This window comes from Parus major, chromosome 5, assembly GCF_001522545.3.
Source record: "Parus major isolate Abel chromosome 5, Parus_major1.1, whole genome shotgun sequence".
NCBI lineage: Eukaryota > Metazoa > Chordata > Aves > Passeriformes > Paridae > Parus > Parus major.
The window spans coordinates 34,144,277-34,157,785 of record NC_031774.1 but is presented as its reverse complement, the minus strand read 5'-3'; the positions used below and the strand labels follow the sequence as shown (position 1 = coordinate 34,157,785).

At 34.8% G+C, this 13,509-nt stretch overlaps 1 long non-coding RNA gene across 1 annotated transcript; it reads left to right on the top strand.

Moving 5' to 3' along the window:
• Positions 1-553: 553 nt before the first annotated feature.
• On the top strand, positions 554-13,131 carry LOC107205269. The gene is made up of 4 exons (XR_004497999.1): positions 554-4,499; positions 7,064-7,185; positions 10,353-10,525; positions 12,763-13,131. It is a non-coding gene; the product is annotated as an uncharacterized LOC107205269 (long non-coding RNA).
• The last annotated feature ends 378 nt before the right edge of the window (positions 13,132-13,509 follow it).

Genomic DNA, 13,509 nt, shown 5'->3' with positions numbered 1-13,509 from the left:
ACAAAATAGAAAATTAATACAGTTACTTTAAAGAGAAGCAGTAGGAAGGATTATGTATCCTCAAAATTCTATAAAATTAGTAAGTGACATGAAATTTTCATGCTAGTGGTTAGAAAACTACTACTGCTTTCCAATTGTTGTACTTTGAAAAATGAAACTTCAATTAAACTGTTCATTTCAGTGTGTTTATATGCAGAATTTTTAGTGTCAAGTACTATAAGTTTTTTTTTTTGCAGGGTTTATAAAAAGATGCCATTATTGTTATTGTCCTCATTGAACTCAAAAAATAATGATAAAAGTAAAAAAAGCTAATTTTTAACTTATATCAATTGGGAAAACTTGTTGCCAAAACAATACGCTTGTGATTAAATTTTATAACAGAATAAAAGGTTCTTGAAATGTTCTGAGTTTTAGCTGGAAATTGTGAAAGAACTTATTTTTGTTTTACATGTAGTTTTTAATAGAAATTTTCAAATGTGAATTAATTTTTAAAAAAATGTATATTTTCGCTTAGGAAAAGGAGATGGAAAAAATAGGACTAAAATAGCAAATATAATTGTTTGCTAATCTTTCATAGGTTTTTTTTTTTGTTTGTTTATTTATTTTTTTTTAACTTTCTGAAAATACTTTGAAGTTGATTGATTGATTTGCACACTTTGGATGTCAGTTTTATACTTCTATATCACCATGTTTTCTTGGGATAAAACTGCAGTGTGAGGTGTTCACATAGAACTAGTTTTAGCTCTTAATAGCCCAACGAAAAGTTTTGGTTCATAGCAATAACTGTTGGTCCTCCAGATGCAGACATCATTAAAATATTCCTTCTCAGATTCACTGGATACATGTAAATTATCTGAAGTTTTCCAAGCTAGTACATTTGAGGAAAAAATTATGAGTGAAGAAAACGATAAATTAAAAGTTATAATTTATCTTTGAAACTAATTTGAAGAATATTTATTCTGATAACTTTGTTTCATATGTTTATTTTATTGCTATTTACGCTCCCAATAATGATTCTGCTGGAATTTCTACCTCAGATATGACAGCAAAGACTTAATTGCTGAAGCTCACGGAATGGTCTTTTATTCTTGCACCAACTGAGAATATTTCAGCAACAAGAACTTTTGGGAAAAGAGGCCATACAACAAACAAACTGCTCCCTTTCCAACAGGGGAGATGGCAGTTCTGATGGATATAGTCTTCCAAAAATCTCAGGAAGAAACTTCCAGTGGTATGCTTTTATCTGATCAAAGGACAAATTGGTATTATTGATAGTGATGGTGTTTTAGAGGGAACTCCAGGTCAAACCAAGGACTGCATTCAAAATAGCAGAGTGGATCTTTTTAATGTATTGCATTTTTGAGATGCAATTGAACACAGCATGCACACTTTGTTGAGCATGTCTGAACAACATCAAAGTTGTTCATTATGTAGATATTGGAATGAACCTGTTAAATTTTAATCTATAACATTAGGTTTTCTCTCTGAACAAAATATTTTCACAAAAATTGCCTTTTTAATCAAAATTGATATATTTTTCTTACTATAACTTCATGTTCACAAATTTTAGGCAGATCTTGATATAACTGTGACATTTTTGTAACTCTGGAGAAACTTACAAACTATCAGGTGCAGTGTTTGATTTGCAAAGAGAATGTGTCTGAAGTAATCGTGCATTTGCATTTTCCAGCAGATTCACAGGAAATATATGATGTGCTTTCTGTCACAAGGAATAATTTATTATAGCTTACATGATAAAAAGCTTAGAAATCAAATCAGTTATTGAGAGTTCTATGCTGTCTATTTATTTCCTATCAGACAAAAAGGAATTTAATACTGAGGGGAAAGAAAAGCCATTTGCACAGCATTTTGGATGGAACATTTAAAATATAATGCATCCCTTGAATACTATTCCAGGGATACATTATAGTCATATGATCACAGAGTGATTAAAAATCCATAATGGAGTATTTCTTTCCCAGGTATACACATAAAAAGACCTCTTATCCTTACAATTTGACTTCCATCCACTCAAACAATTTTGTTCATTTGGCACTGGTGTGGAAGGTAATGCATCTAAAAGAATGAACCCTATTTTCTGGTACAGGACAGTTCATTATCCTAAAAGCTCTTTCATTATATCCCTTAAATTGTGAAGGCAAGAGACATCCTGCTTATGATTTAGCCTGAGAGCAATGCACATTCTTGAAATAAATGGTGAAAATGTCTGTAGGTGTGCACACACACATGTACACATTCATGTAGTGGTACTTCAGTTTGCTCTTTATTGGAGCAGGGAAGCACAAAGTACAAAGAAGTTGAGAGTCAGCAAAGTTAAAGCAGAAGAAATATCATTGAAGTTCTTTTCCTCTCTAATTTTGTACTTTTGCGTAGTGGTTCATTAAAGAGAAATATAAATTTAGATATTCAATTCTTACTTTGAGGTTTATGTGAAATACCAGGACTAGTTTCCAGGCCCTGGAAGAAAGAGGCCTCTTGCTTACTCCAACAGTGAATGACATTCTGAAGCAATATGCTTGAAATGTGGTATGTTTTAAGAAGACCAGGAGAAGAGCTGGCATCCTCAAGAGCCGATTTGATTTTGTTTCTCCAGCTGGTATAGTTAACCCAGTAGAAGAAACTTCCTGCCTCTGTAAATTTTGTCTAATTTCTGTCTGTTGACCATTATCACTAAAATGATACTATTATTAAAGGTATTAAATCATACTATTACTGCATGACTTGAGAATGAAAGCAAGTGCCAGTAATTCTCCAATGCTTGACATCAGCATAACTTTTGTAATTTATACATAGATTAATTGATTATCCTTCCAAATCAGAATATTCTGTGATTCTGTGGCTTTCCTTTTCTTTGCATTCTCTACAGTTTCAAACAAATGTTGCCTGTTAGCACACATTAAATAAGGCACCTATATCCCGAGGAAAAACATCGTCTGTTGCGCATTTGTCCCTTATCCTTAAGAAAATGTGAAAAAAATAACTGTATGAACAAGCAAAAGAAACATAGATGCATGTTATTGCAAGTAAAAATAGCAGCATGACTCAAGTTCAGTGGTATGAGCTGGTGTAAGTCCATTAAAGTAAATGGAGTGGTCTTCACTAGATTGCGCTGCTATCTAACTAAAGGCTTTCACAGGTCTCATCATTGTAGAAGAATTTCCTTTCCATTACCGTTTTTGACCTCCTACTCACTTTTTACCTTAGTTTAATAGGCACAACATGAAGTCTTTAAACAATCTAAACAGATTTATAAAACTTTCCCAATAACCACAAATTAGATGATTTCTTGCTGATTCTTTTCTTTGTCACAGGAGTTAGTGGTCTCACTAGTTCCACTGACAAATTTGTAAGAACGTGTGATGTAGCACAAGGGCCATGAGTGTGAAACACCCTAAACCTCTCAGACACCCTTCACATCTGCTTAATCTGCAGCACAGGTCAGTCAGTGCATCTATGGACCAGTCTAGAACATAAAGAAATCTAGAGAAGTGCCCACCAGTTTTTTCTTCTTTTATATTAAATTTCTTTATGGAAATTTACAATTGTCTATGGCTGGAAATGCATAATGCATAATTTCTGGGTAACTACTTATAATTTTATATTGTACTGCTAAACAGTGGAAGGGGGAAAGGGACAAAGGGGGAAAGGGATAAAACCAGCAATGAAGGATAGGATGGTGTGCCAAAACTGGAGGAAATGAGCACTAATGGGATCCCTCAACCTGCTTCACCAGGTGTTGGCCACAAAGTACCACACCTGAAATGTTCCTACACTAATGCCCACAGCATGAGGAACAAACAAGAGGAGCTGGAACCTTTGGCCCACTCCCAGAGATTTGACATCATTGGCATGAGTGAAAGTGGTGGGATGAGTCCTGTGACTGGAATGCCCTGCCAGATGGTTGCAGGCTCTTCATGAAGGTTAGGCAGGGCAGAAGAGGTCTTGAGGGGCTGGCATTGTATATAATAGAAGGGTTAAAATTCTGCATAATGGACAAAGAAAGATAAGTTAACTGAGCCCATTTTCTGAATCACTTTTCTGTCTTCCTCATGACTAGAGCATGTCATATGCCTTGTTTAAATGTATAGGTTAAGCATGTAAACTTAACTATGCTGGTTGCTGGTGAAAAGATTAGATGGCCAAAGTTTGGGATGTGGGATTTAAAATATACTATAATTTGACTAGATTAGGTATTTTTGATTTATGTAGCCTATGGCTGGTTTTAGATTTATTATGTCCTTATTGTCCTCTTAATTTCCTAGTGTACTGCACAGATATGTTAATTTACTACTCATGCTGAATGTAAGGTCACAGTGTCTCACTTTTGTTTGTAGTTGATTGCTTATCACCTATTCAAGGCTTCATTTCTATTTACCGTGTGTATTTGATGATTTGTCCTCAGTAAGTCCCTACAAAAGAATACTGATCATGTTTTCTTTTCTCTCTCACAGCTGCTCAGTAATTTCACAAGATGTAATGTAAGTCTATTCATGAAGTAAAGTGAGACCCTCTCAGCTCATGTTGATTGTGCTTGTGGAGGTGCTCACCAGTCTGTTGAATACATTCTGCAATTATTTTTATGTTTTTTTTGAAGCAGGCAGAATGCACACTGAAGACCATATGAAGAACAACTTAAGCCTCTTTCTCTCTTACACACAATACACATGCTGATTCCAATGGAAGAGATGTAGTTAAATCCTCTGTACTGTTTGGATATTTTGAGGAGATTTTATGAAACATCCATTTATGTTCAAGCCCAGTGTACTCCTTCTCCCTGACCATTACTGTCAGCAGTCAGTCAGTAAGATACTGAAACAGAGTCCAGATGCAGATCTCAGCTGTAGTTGAAGAGGTTTATTTCATAAAATATTCTGTAAAAGTATTTGAGTTCTTATGTTCAGTACTTATGTGAGAAAATAAAACTGATGATCTAGAATTTTAAAATATACTGTATTTTTATAACTTAAAAAATGACAAGTGAGAGAAAATGCCAGATGGACTATTTGGCTTAAAGTTCTAACAAAATGGAAACAGAAGATGACAATAATCAGGCAAATATCATTTCATGAGTGAAAATTCCCAGGACTTTTTTTTGCTTAAAATTATTGAAATAGTTACATGGCCTGCTTGCAAGCATTTCAGATCAGTACGAATTAAAAATTTCTGCTCTAAAATGTACAGAGTAATTCTCTAAAACTTTGTCCAATGAGGCTATCTTTATGTGTGTCATGCTTAACTTCTTCAGCTGGTGATTGCCTGCTTTGCATAAAATACAAAATTTATTGGACTAGGGAGGCAGGATATGTAATGGTTCATGACTAGCATAATAGCACAGTGATTCTGATACTTAGGAGAAAGGATTCTCTTAAGGGAGTAAGGGTGGGTGGTGGTGGAGTAAAGGCACAAATTCCTCTCTGCTATATGTGACAAATATGACGCTTGTAAAGCAGTAGAAGTTAATATGCTTGGCACCTGAGAGGTAATTTTTTGGAAAAAGTAATTATTACAGGTAATGCATGTTCACAGAAATTCATGGAGATCCTTTTTCTATATGAAATATTGCCAATAAAAAAAATTCCGCTCAAAATTTCCATGCAAGGCCTAGAGATCTTTCTGGAGAATACACCACAAACTTCCAAATGTCAAAATACGGTACATAAATATTTCACTTAAGACTCAAATTTTGGGGCAAAAGATGCGGAAGACATAATATTCTAGAAATCCTACCTCTAACTGTCAGGAAGCCTTCCTATATCTTCAATATGATTTTTCTCCATTTTCGATTTACATTATGGAGAGTGATAAAAATGAGTTGATTTGCGTTCCACGTTGATCTTGGAACCAAATGAATTTATTTTATAAGGACCACTTGAGAGATAAACGTTCTGTGTTGCTGGGTGAAATAGAAAGTAAGTATGGAAATTATATTTATATGTGTCTTCTATATTTTTAAATTAAGGCAGTCAACATATATAGGTTCCAATCTAATTACTCCTATAATGTCTAAATTTATATTTAAACCAGACTCTTGCAACATACATAAAATACATTCCTGACCATTTATTTACTATTTTCATTAATCTCTAAGCCATGGTATGTATTTGTTAGCTACAATGTGATTGTAGGAGTCTCTTCCCTGCCAAGATACTAAAATAATGTTTGAGAATGTTATGATTGGTGTTGTCAAGGTTTACTTCCAAGATCATGCTAGCAGCTTCCCACTGGAAATACCCTTTCTTAAGAAGAGAATGAGTATCCAAATCCCTTTAATGTCACATCCAGTGAATAACTTTAAATAATTTAAAAAATTTATTATCTATTTAGTAAATAACAATAGGGAAAGAAAGGGGTAGGATGTTGCAAGTAGGGGACAGAGACTTATACATAGGTGCTTTAAATTAGAATGGAAATATTACTGAGTTATCTTTAGATGCTTAGCATTTGCAAACTGTTATATTCATGTTATTTACATGTGGAAAAAATATCTAAAGTTAAATATTTTTCATGTTTGTTGGCTAAATATTCAGAATAAATGCCCTAGTTGAGCAGTTCTGCAGTTAGTTAAAACAATTTCTATGTATTTTACAAATTAAATTTACAAAGCTGCAAATTTCTTCTGACTCAGTCTGTCTCAGAACTTAATATTTTAAGGACAGACCTAATAGGGACTTCAATGTAAGATTGCCCTAAGCCAAAATTTTAAAATGGATTCCTCCTCGCAGAGTTAAGAATTCTAAGTTTTCTACAGATATAGTGGTAGACAAAGAAATAGAGTATCTGGTGATGTGGATTCAGACATTCAGATGGGAAGCAGACATTCAGTATGCAATGCCTGACTTGGAGTCTAGTAGCTATGGCTATAAGTGTGGGGAGCTGATTATCATGTTTCCAGGCCTGTTTATATATTTTACATGAAAAATTTTATATATTTTTTAAATTTTTTATTTAAATATTGAAGTAACTGGAAGAAAACAGAATTCACCTCTCCTGTTTCTGATCAGCTTCACAGAACTCTTTAAGCCTGTTTTACCTGTTCTTGCAGGCTTGGGCAATTGTTGAGCTTTGCTGCAGACTAAAAAACTTTGAACCACTTGAAATGGAAAGAAAAAGGCCATAATTCTACCCAAACCATACCTTGATGGCTCTGGCTTTCTTGTGGAAGAGGTGGGTTTGCATGTTTCCAATAACTGAGAAAAGAAGGCATCTCTGCTCCAAGAAGGGGAGTAGGGAGCCCTGAATTCAGATTAATAATTACTATGTTGAGACAATGCCATGTCTTGATCTTGCCTATTGGAGATTAATGACATGACAATTCACTTAATTTGCTCTTAATAGAAGAGATCAAAATTTCCCAGAGAAATTGCAGTGAGTCTGTATTTCCAGCATAGGAGAAGCAATCCACAAAGATTTCCTTAGAGCTCTTTTCTTCCCTACCAGTCCTGGACTCATTCCTTCTTGCTCTCAATTTCACTTTTTCACATTTTCTTGCTCTCAATACTCACTTTCCTTCTTTAAGAAGACCCTAAGACCTTACAATTTATTCAAAACATCACCCTGATGCTTGTTTCTGCCAGAAGTTTCAAGCATTTAAGTCAGAAACTGCAGCAGCTGAAAAGTTTATGAATTTGAGTTTAGCAGGGGTTTTGGGCCAGCATCACTGGATTTAGGGCCTGGAAACCTACCTGAGATCATTTTCACATTTATTTCCTATTTTGGTACTGAAAATATTTCCCTTTGATAATATATATATTAAAGATAGCTAGCTCTAAAACAAATGGAGCAAAAGTTCCCTATGCTTTGGTAATAATAAGTTATTGGGACAGACATTATTGTTATATGAGTGGAGATTAGCTCTTGGACCTACTTTATGGCATTCAGCCTTCTATCTCTAAATTTCTTTTTTCCATTATAGCTTCTAACATTACCAGACAGGTAAAATTTTATATATAAATTTAGAATTAATCCGTGTTCATTACTGTAATAGGGAATGAAAAGATTTATTGATCCCTGTATTAAAGAATAGCATGAAAAGAACATGACCGAAAGTATGCTGAAATAGTTTTTAATTAATTTTTAATCCTGATATTACAGTATATTTTTTCTGAAATTTAAAACACTTCTGGGATATATTGTGATCAGATCCTTCTCTCTTTTGCTTTAGATTTCTATGTACTATCTTTTAGCTGGCAGATGTGTATGTGTACACCCATAAGTGAGGAATAGGAGAAATGAGTTGAAGGAGGTGGATTTAAAGCTGTAATCAATTAATCTGTTGCTAGGGAACTGTCAGCTGCCCCCTCACAAAATAGCAGTCAGCTGGAATTAGGAACATATAAAATGCAAGTACAAAACACTACAATTCTCTCTCTTATTATTGATTTTTTAAAAATGTTTTACTAATGCTATTTTTATGAAGGAAAAAAGAAGGAAAGTTTGATAGCAAAGGTCAAAATGTCACACATATTTCACTCTTAGTTGAGATGCTTAATTAACTGACTGAAGGGGTTTGGGTTCATATTTGGCTACTTTTATGTTTATCACTCTTAACCAATATGAAGTGGAGCAGTATGTGGAGATGTATTATGGAAGAGCATATTTGACCACACCAGGTTAACCTAATGTGGTCTGATTGGGGAATGCTTTCAAAATCTTAGGCATTTAATGGAATGCCAGTTAATTAAAGCTTGATGAATTTCAAAGAGTGAGCTGTGGCTGGTAGAGATAAGAGATGACCCTGCCTGATACATATAGAAGAAGAAGATCTCATTTCACTCAGAGCTCACTCAAGTGTGTGAGGGATTTCAGACTTGAAACAGAATTTACCATCTAAAGTTCTAATGTGATTTTTGACTCTGGCAAAGCATCTGTCACAGGTGGTTTTGGCTTGTTTTGCTTGTTATGGCAAAGAAGGGCTTGTTTTGAAAGGACTTTCATAGTATTTTTGAAACTTTTAGAGAAATGTTAGCATAGAACCCGAGTTTTCTTACTAATGATAGTTTCCATTTTAATTCTTTAAACATACTTTTTCTGTAATCTTTGGTGTTCATGATTCTCAACACTAATGTTAAAGACTAAAGTGAAGCACCATTACAAGTTCTGTTATAACTGTCTAGGTACTTTCATGGTCATGTGAGGCAGAATACTCTGATCCTCCCTGAACAATGTTTTTACATGGCTTTTACTGGCAGAGGATAAAAGGCTAGACCAAACTTCGTGATTTTCTTCTAGTCTTTATATTCTTTATATTTATATTTATATTCTTGCTTCCATTTCTACATATATTGATGTATAGGAGAACCAAAAAGTAGCAAAAATAAGATGGAGGACTTGGCTTTGGTCATTCCACCAATGTGGTCTCCTACACATCAACTGTAGTATCTCTAGGAAGCCCTGATATTTAAAGCTCTTTGTCTGCAATGTTAATGCTTAATTCACATTTATAAATTAGAAATCATAAATATTGTCATGTGTGTTTGGCAGGAATTAACCAACTTAAATGTGAACCACCAGCCTGTGAGCTCTGTGTATGCCTTATATTCTACATCTTTTGTTGATTTCCTGCAAGCAGTGTGACATTCAACACCAAAGGGCTATATATACTTGTTTTTTCAGTGTATATAAATAAGAAAGCTTCCAGAATGAAAAGTAAAGTGAAATAATTTTGGAACATACCAGAACTGCCCAAGATTCTTAATTTTCTAAGCAGAAAGAGCTGTGTCTCTTACAGGAATGAAGATTGCATAATTTTATTTTATTTTTCATTATTTACTTGCTCTTTAGGGTGGTAGAACTCCATGTTGTGGAAAAGTAGTTGAAAAATATCATCTCAAACTGATTGTAGAGTTGAGAGAAGCATTTCAGCACCAGTGATGGCTGATCATGACCCCCCATAACTGGGTCTCCATCTCTGCTCACATCTTGCTCTGCTCTTGTCAGGACAGCACTGCTGAAATCAGGTTCCTAAGTGCAGTAACACAATGTGGGACTGCTGCTGCAGTGAAGATAAAAGGGAAGTGCGCTCATCTCAGGTCTCCTGCTTGGCTGGTGTGGTGTTCTGCATGTGTTTTCTGCTGGAAACAGCCACAAGCCAGGGCAGGTGCAGGAATTGTGGACTGGCTGCTCAGCTTTAATACATTGTAATGTTTAGTTTCACTGAGGTGAAGCACTGAAGGAAGAAGGGAACAAATTTGTCACTGTGCCAGTGCAGGCTGGACTCTGCGTTTCTAAACTGCAACTGCATTTCTGAAACACTTCATTTTACTTAAGGCTTTGAATTTTAAATATTAATAGGTTTGTGCTCTATGTAACTGTCTGCTCTGCTTCTGCCCCAGGTCCCTGGGAACCAGCTGAAATGAAGTACAGTGACTGGGTATGCCCACTGCTACAGAATAAAGAACAAGCAAGAATTAAGTTTTAACCTGGAAGTTATTGCTCATATGATTTGTAGACCTTAAACTGTTTCAATATTTTAAATTTAATATGTCACCTCAAGTCCTCAGAACAGGTAAATTCTTAAAATTTCGGGGTTGAATATTAATTTAATGTAGTAGAATGCAGATTTATTAAGTCAGGACAGTGTGAAATTTAACTTTTAAAATTCATCTTAGAATAAGGATAGCTGAAACTATGATCTCTGTATGGGATTTTTTTGGTGGCATCTATCTGTTGTTTGTACCTCTTGCAGCTGGGTTTTCATGAAATGTCATATTAGCAAGTAATATGCATTTGCAAATGGCTATTTTTGAAAAACAGCAATTTTTTTTTCAAATATATTTGCAAATGAAAATGGCTAGTAATAACATTTTATTAATTTCTCATGTTCAGGTGCTTTTTATTCCATGCTTCAGCACCATGTAATAAAAATTCATTGTAGGCAAAAAAACCCCAACATATTAATCACAAACTAATCTGATTTTATTTTATATTCTGTTGAACTATTTTTGAGACATTTGGTTGTTGGATCCACATATTCACTGGAGGAAATGTCTTTTAAGGTGTGACTAAGAGGAAGCCCACCAATATGAAGGATATATTTTCTTTTGGTGTATAGAGTATTGGTGTCAGATGAGAAGTCAATTATGTTACATTACAGATTGTCTTGGAAGGACTTTAGTTACTAAATACTAGAATTCTTGTCTGTGAATCAGCCTCCTGCTGCAGACTTTACATGTTCAACCTGGTACTGGGGAGGTGATGCTTCCCCTCAGGGTTTGTGGGATTGCACATGAGGTGCTGTGCTCAGCAGTAGGCACAAATTGAAATACAGAAAATTCTGGTTTAATCTAAGAAACAACTTTTTAATTCCAAAGGTAGTCAAAGACTTGAACAGGTTGATGAAAGAGGAGGTGGAGGCTGTCAACATCTCTAGAAATATTTGAAAACTGACTGGCTGTGCTCCTGAGCAGCCAGCTGTTTTGAACACAGACTAGATGATCTCCAGAGGTCACTTCCAACCTCAGCGATCCTTTGGAAATAATAAAGACCACAACTGACTTACTGATCATATAAGGAAGCTTTTATTTTGGTTGGATACTAAGGAAAAGCTTAAATGCACCATCTTTTCCTATTGAGTTGAAACAAATTTTCATTGCCTCTATTAAATGAAATTAATGCTGGGAGGTATTATGAAGAATTAGAATTTTCCAGCATTTTGGCTTTCTTTTCCAGCATTGCACAGGTTAGGAGGTCAGTCCTCCCCAGATACATGAACTGCTGCAAACGCCAGCCTCATTGCTACAGGAAAATGGCTTATCTAGCAAGGAGGCTAATATTAATGTGGATAGGCATATTGGTGGAACTCCTATCTGCAGTGATGCTTGTGTAGTTGCTTTCCTATTTCTATCCCTTTTTTTTCCTAGGATTATTTTACTAGGATAATGTCTAAAATCTGACCCTTCTTTGCACATCAGTGTTCCTCAATGGAATCAATTGCTTTCATTACTATCAAATATTAGAGAGAGTTTATTATTAAGTGACAGTTGCAGCAACCAGTCTGATGAAATAGGAAATTCAAAGGTGCTCAGGAAGCAGCTGTATCAGTGTTTTTAGAAAGACTGGAACTTATATAATTCCCCTATCTGCTACAAAATAACTTCAGAACAAAATAAATCAATATTAGTGAAAATCAAGGGGTCTGCAAACTTCAAGGGCTACAGGGATTTAATGGTACCTGAATATGAATGCTGAATCACTCATGTATCTATTCAAAATCACTGATTTGTGAACTTACAAATCATGATGGCAAGTAATTATCCATCACCTTCTACATCCAGTATAATGTACTGCATTTATTATTTTATGGCATTACAGAGTAACTGACACTTTCAGCTTTATCAGCAAACTCTCAGTTGGCTGCAACAAAAAAATTTCAAGGTATCAGCAAATGAATTTTTTTATATTATATTGAATCTACAGTTTGACAGAGAAGGTTCAATATTAGGTTGGGATTTGTTTTTAAAGTATGAGAGTAAGCACTGAACAAGTTTGCTTGAAGAACAGTTCAAGTGATGATGGCTTCTTTTTATAGATCTGAATAATTTCCATCCTCACTGCTGTAATGTTAATATTTGTGGGCAAGAGGTACAATAAGAGAGCTAATATTGAGCTATGGACATGCCAAATGACCAGCAACTGAGTTCACACTACTTGACAAGGCAGCTGATGTTGTGTGTAATATCAGAGTTCTGACAATGTTTTTCCATATGAAAGCATTAATTTGATCCTCTTCCTTCCCATTCACAGAATTTTCAAGAAAACTTGTGGGAACATAATTGTTTTTGAGAATATATTTTGCCTTTGAATTGGTGAGATGGGATAAAACTGGAATAAGATGAAGTTCTGAGCTGAAGACGGAAAGAGACATTATGATCTCAAAATGTTTGGTTTTTTTTCCTCTGGAAACAGACTAAAATAAGCCTTTTATGACAGTGTATCCATAGCTGTCTTCTGTGTAGCAATGCTATTGACATTTTTGGTGTTGAGATGTTTTAAAACTACAAAATAACACTATTAGACTGAAATCTTTGAACTGCAAAACATTAAATTCCATTTTTTCTAAAGTATTATGATGTATTTTCCATGACTAGCAAAAACCTCATCTGTCTGAAGGGGAAAAGGCAAACCCAAACCAGTAGTGACAATTTTTTTTGGCCCTAGCATTTGAAAGAGAACTGAAATTATACTTGTGAGTGAAAGGGAAAATAATTTACAATATTCTTGGCTCCTGAAGATTTAATCTGAGATATGGTTATTAAAAGCTCCAGTTCCAAAAGTGGGCAGCTGATAAATAAATTTGTTTGTGTGTTTGGTATTTGAGTAATTTATCTGGATTGCTGTGTTGACTGATTAAATGGTAAAAAATATCCCAGCACTCAAAACTTCAGAAAAGTCACCCAAAATGGTGAGCAAGAAAATATCAGTTTAAAGTTCTGTTGTTTACTAGTATCTGTCAATTTAAGACCTAAACCATGCCCCTAAAAAAAGGGCAAG